The sequence below is a fragment of the Nannospalax galili genome, unplaced genomic scaffold, assembly GCF_000622305.1.
Source record: "Nannospalax galili isolate Female #2095 unplaced genomic scaffold, S.galili_v1.0 scaffold120, whole genome shotgun sequence".
Classification (NCBI taxonomy): Eukaryota; Metazoa; Chordata; class Mammalia; order Rodentia; family Spalacidae; genus Nannospalax; species Nannospalax galili.
Window position 1 is genome coordinate 1932897 of NW_008350324.1, and position 6000 is coordinate 1938896.

Here is a 6000-nt window from a genome sequence, read left to right on the forward strand (position 1 = left end):
AATTTTACAGTTTCCAGTAGCACATTTAAGAAGTAAACCAGTGAAGATCATTTTAACAATATATTTTATTTCACCCAAGAGAGCCAAATTCTTTTATGTTTCAACATAAAATCAATACAAAAAATTATCAGCAATGCTTACATTCTTATTTTTGCAGTAAGTCTTGAAAATAATGTTTGACATTTACAATGATTGGTGTGAAATGTGACTCTATCAAAACAACTGAATTAGCAAGGAAATATTTTACACTACTTGAGTTTTGAAATTATAACTAAATAAAATTCAAGAATTAGTTCCCTGATTAGACACAGCACGTTTCCAAGGGCTCAGTAGCCATGTGAGGCTTACAGTTACCCACAGCCAGTGTGAGGCCCTCTGATCTCTGTGGACATTTGCCAGATCTTCACCCATAGACCTCTAGTTCTGTCCCAGGCAGATGAAATCCCCCACTGTGAGTCTGGTCCATCTTGCTTCCCTTTCTACTTGATTACTGGTGCATAAAGGTTTAATGATGTATCTGTTGTATAATCTCTGTATAATGGCCCTTTATTCTGCATGATGTTTTGCTTTAAATTCTCCTTTGATATCACCATTACCAGCCATCTTCCCGTTGACTAGAACTCCAGTATTATATTTTGACCAGCCCTTTATTTTTGAACTTTCTCATTTTGTGTTGGGTCTTCATTGAATTGTTGCATTTCCTTAGTATGTTTCTTTGAATGGTGTAATTTTTACCATTTGCATTTTCTGTTCTGTTTCACTTTTGTCAGCCAATTTTTATAAATATACATATTTATTTGCTTCCTTTTACCCTTCAGTTTTGCCTTTTTTCTGTGTGGGCTATGCTATTTACTTTTATCTTTTAAAACTTGGGCTATGCTATTTACTTTTATCTTTTAAAACTTCATGCAAAGAAATCTCCATTTTCTATTAATGATTACCTTTAACCCATTCATAATATCCCCAATGGGGTTAGGCCATTTGTAGCCATTCTGATAAAACAGCCCCTCTCTTCTCCACCTGTCCCAACTCTGCTTCAGAACCCTGGGATTTCATGGGTGGGAGCTCAAATACAGGGGTATGCTTGTCAGGGCAGGATATCCCACCACCACCATCATTTTTTCCTTAGATACTGGCCTAGCCTAGGCCTGCCAGTTTCACCCAGGGACTGCATTTGGTCAGCCACCCTGAATTCCTCCTACTCTGACCCTGGATCCTCTGATCAGGATTCTGCTGATACAGGTGAAGTATTATGAGCCTCAAGGTGCCAAGCTCCAATTCTCCACTTTCAGGGCAGGAATTTGTGGATGGAGGTCAGCAGCCTTAACACAGTGGGCAATGACACTCTCCCAGTGGGTGTATTGTTCCCATCCAGAGTCTACCAGCTTGCTTCTGCCATGGTGCACACGTGCTTCCCATGCCCAGCTTTGCCCATCACTTCAGCTTCTCAGTGCCACCATTAATTCCTCACCCATCAGTCAATTCATCCTTCACTTCTGTGCTTGATCTCTTGGAGTTGACTGGAATTCAGACTCAGGCCACACTTGGCTTGTATCTAGGCAGTAGGTGGGTCCTGGAGATCTGTAGTAAACATCTTCTCTCCCAGGTGACTCAGACCCAGGCCTAGTGGCCTACCCAGGCCTAGTGGCCTACGCCTTGAGAAACGTCTGCTGGGGCTGTACAGGCAGCCAGTCCAGAGAGCCTTGCCTCATACCACCTCCATGACCATGCTAAACATGGGATGGTCCGTCCTTCTACACTGGGGTTTCAGGATCACATCCTTCCCTGGGACTCCCACATCTGTAGCTGTTGGGAGTCCTTACTTCCACCTCCTACCAGACACCTCCCCCTCCATCCATCCTTCAAACGCTGTCCTCATTGCTCTCAAAATCTATGCTATCTTGAACTCAGTACATGCTCTCTTCCTCATCCTCTGCATCCTGCTGCTCACTGATTCTACATTCTGAAAATCATCAAATCTCCTCTGGCCAGGCATTGTAAGATATCACAAGAAAGACCCCACTCCATCCCCAAGTCTAATGCAGCTTAGAGTCCATGAAGACTGTTAGGTAAGGGAGACACTTAGGCTCAGCCTGGTGAGAAAACTGCTCTAACAGCAGGTGTAGTCTACTCCCAGATACAGGAAAAGCCTTCTGGGGCTGTGAGGTTTCTGTGTCATCTGCAGAATCCACAAGAAGTAAGTGGCTGTCTGAAGTGGTTGGGAGGTCTGTGCCAGGTCAAGGCCACAGCACATGGAAGCCAGAAGGAGCTACCACTTGTTCAGCTGATATCACTAGAGGGGCAAGGGACCTGGGTGAAGGATTAAACAGCCCATGTTAAGCAAGGGCTAAATGCAGAAATGGGTGAGCTACTCTAATGGGAAAAATGGACACTAAGAGTGCTAGATGGACCTTTTGAACAATTCTCCATGGCTACGGGAGAAGAGTCTCGTGCAGACAGTGTCATTGACTTCCCAGTGTAGGCAGTAAGAAGGGGTTCAGACCTGAGGGCTACTCTGATAGAGCCAACAGAACATCAGAATGAGGCGATGGACTGGGCAGGTGTGGGACACGGCACCAAGAATACAGAAACTTACGGACTGCTTCTGCAGCTGGGCAGACGGAGAAATGGAATGGTGTTTGTGAAGGCTGAGCACAGCTTCAAAGACAGGCACTGAGATCAGACCAGGGCACCGGGGCAACCACAGAAAGCAGGTAGTGAGAGAAGACAAGAGGCTGGCTGGGTTGACTCTCCAATGTGGTTAGGGTCTTAGCACATCACACAAGGGAGTAAATCAGGGCCAGAAGGAAAAAAAAAAAAACCCAAAGAGGAGAGAGGCAGGGTTTTGGCTGATGACTCTGCTTTCTTGTTAAGAAAAGGCAAACGGTATTCAGTGGCAGAGGGCAGGTTTCAGAAGATGGTGCAGATGAGTGACAAGCCACGAGAGAGAGGACGGCCCAAGACTGAGTTGACAGTTCAGCCAATCTGCACCATGAGGAGAAATCCAGGTAGGAAGGAAAAGCAGCTCCGTCCTCTGCTCCCTGCACCGGTGTGAGAACACAAAAGCAGGCTCTGCGGCCTACATTAAAATGCCACAAACTCACATTCACTCTGGGCAGAAGCTTCCACACAGGTCTCCATCCTCATGTGGTGGGAGATGGGTACCACTTGCTCTACTTCCAGCTCCTCCGGAAGCTGACCTTTCTGGCCTTTGTCCAGGGCAGTCTTCAGACGTCACAAGACTGGGGGTGTCCCTCCCCGGGGGCGTGGTGTCCCTCCCAGGGCCATGGATCTGGCTCTGCCCCGGGCTCTCACGGGACTCCTCCGCCCCGGCAGAGACGCTGGCACCACCTAGTCATCCTGGAAACGGCCTTCAGCGCCAGGTCCTGCTGACTCATCTCCTAAGGCCCTTTGCGGTTCACCCCTTTACCTCTTACCTGGAATCCAAGATAACTTCCGGGACACCTGAGGGCCTCCTGGCCTTCATAAAGACCTACCAGCACCTTGGCCTCCCAAGCCTCGCGACAGTCTCCTGGGTCTCGTGAGAGCTTCTGGATTTCGATGGAACCACTTGGGCCTTGTGATTGCCTTCAGCACGCCGCCTCAGGCTTCCGAACGAAGACCGACAGAATCTTGCAGCATAGCGTAGTAGATATCGCGACGGCACAGCACATCTCCTAATACAGAGCTCACGATAGCCTACAGGATCTCGTGCTAAGATAGCGTAGCCAATATAGCCTAGTAGATCTCGCGATAGAACAGAACATCTCGTGATGGCCCAGTCGGTCTCCCAACAGCGTCTCACAATAGACTCTTAGACCACCGATAGTTCCTCCAGACATCGCGATAACTTCTTTGATCTTGAGCATTCCCCCGCCCCTCCCCGCCCCAGATCTCGCAATGGTCTCCCTGCCGATTGACAGCCCCTCCCGGCCTGTCCAGGTGGTCCGGAAGTCAGCGTTCCTCAGCCGAGCGCTTTGGGCTTTTTGAGCGCGGGCCTGGAGCAGCACTCTCGGTTCCTGTTCCGTCCACCCTTTGGCTTCCCTCCGCCCTTTCCCCAGAGCATTCCGTGTCTGTACTGCACTGTGCCAACGGTTCCTGCCTGCTCCTGCCGCCCACGTTGGGGCTGCCGCACAGCTGACTACTGGGGTAGCGTCTTCCTTCTCTTGCACAGAGCAACCATGGCGGGTTGTTGATGGTGAGCTGGTGGAAAGAGTCCACCAAGACCCTCGAATCTGACTCGTCTTGACTCTACTTTATCCACCCAACTTCATCTTGTACGTAGGAAATGCTCCCTCTTTGCGGGTCTTGGTCTAGGCCAAACCTTGGTGTGCTGGGCCTCTGGAGAACATGCCTGACTTTGCAGTTGGCACACTTGGGCCTCCTGGAGTAGTTGGTACGCCATCCTGGCACTGACTGCATGGAGGAGAGAGTGTGAAGAGAACAAAGGCTGTGGCTTTGAGCCATGGTAGGAGGAGACAACACATCCACAGTCCAGTCACTCCCAGCTTTTTGTCCCAGCCCTTAGCGAGGCCATCAGGCTGTGCCACAGTGGAGACTTAAATTATTTCTCTCTATGAAGCCAAGTGTCTCCTGGGGCACAGGTTTGTGACCGTACTGCTCACTATCTCTCAAGGCAGGTCGTGGCAGGCTCCTGACTAGTATCTGTTGAAGTTGTGGGTGAATTAGTGGGCTCACCCTCAATGCATTTTTGCTCCTGCAGCGTTGTCCCCATCCAGAGCCCATCTCTGACCCTCTACTTCCCAGCCTCCACCACTTACTGCCCCAACCTTTGTTTTGCTTCATAGCTATTGCCCAGGGCAGACAACTGCATACTTGATCTGGTGTCATCTAGTGCACAAGACCCCATGTGGGTAGGGTCTGTATCTCTGGCGTGGAAACTAGGGTCTTCCCCTTTGGGAAGAAAGCTCACAAATATTTTAAAAACTTTTTGTTTGCAGTGATTCTAGATGTACAGAAAGGCAGCAGAGTCCTGTATGCCTCTCACCTTCCCTGGATGTTAACATCCTTGAGAGCTTGGTACAAAGGTAAAACAGAGAGGTTAAGCTTAGGCCGCCGGCGAGAAGTGCAGTCCAGCCTTGGCTCCCGTTGCCAGGTTATCTTCCCCTGAGGTTCTACCTGTGGTCCAGGGTCCAGTTCAGGACCCCACATGGCCTATGCTCATCCATCCCCCATCTCCTCTGGTCTGTGCTGTACCTTCCTTGCTTTGTGACCTTGAACCTGGTCAGCTATTTTATGGTGGTTTGGTCCCTCCGTTTGGGTTGACTTGATATTTTCTTGTTTATTAAATCGTAGTTCAGGGCAAAAACTAACGCGAAAGCAAGAACGAAGCTTTTCTCTGTGTGTCACATGGGAGGTGTGAGGGTACTGCATCTCCACAGGCGACTTTCACTTTGATCTGTTGGTTAAGGTTACATCTTCTGAGTTTCTCCACTGCAAATTGAAAGTTTTGGATTGAATAGCCTACCACACTCCACAGAACAGGCACTGTCCTAGATTTGCCACCAGGGGGCAGCGTTCACCGACGAATCTTCATGGGCAAAGTCCAGTGTTTTTAAAAGTAAGTGAAGTTCTTGGGGATGGAGGAATGTGGAGGAAAGCCGGTAGGAGACCACCAGAGGAGCCTTAGCTTGGGTGGACAGCCCTAGGGCACAGAGTCCCGCACGGTCGTTGGGGCGGGTGTGGGGTGACTTGAAGAGCAACCTGGCTTTGCAGATTTATAGTGGGCAGCTGCAAAGATGTGAGTGTCTGTTTGGGGTTTATACATTTGCTTTCAATACTGGACAACTGGTTAGAAATTAGGAAGCCAAAGCAAAAGTCCTTCCTGTTGTGGCTCTGCCACCTGCTGCCACATTCCTTGGAAAAGACCTGTGGGGCCTGGACAGGAAGGGACCCCAGGTATGCTCAGTGTCTCCCAGGCTTACAGACTTCCCAAACAAGACCAAACATCCCCTCCCAGGTCCCCCCCCCCCCCCACCA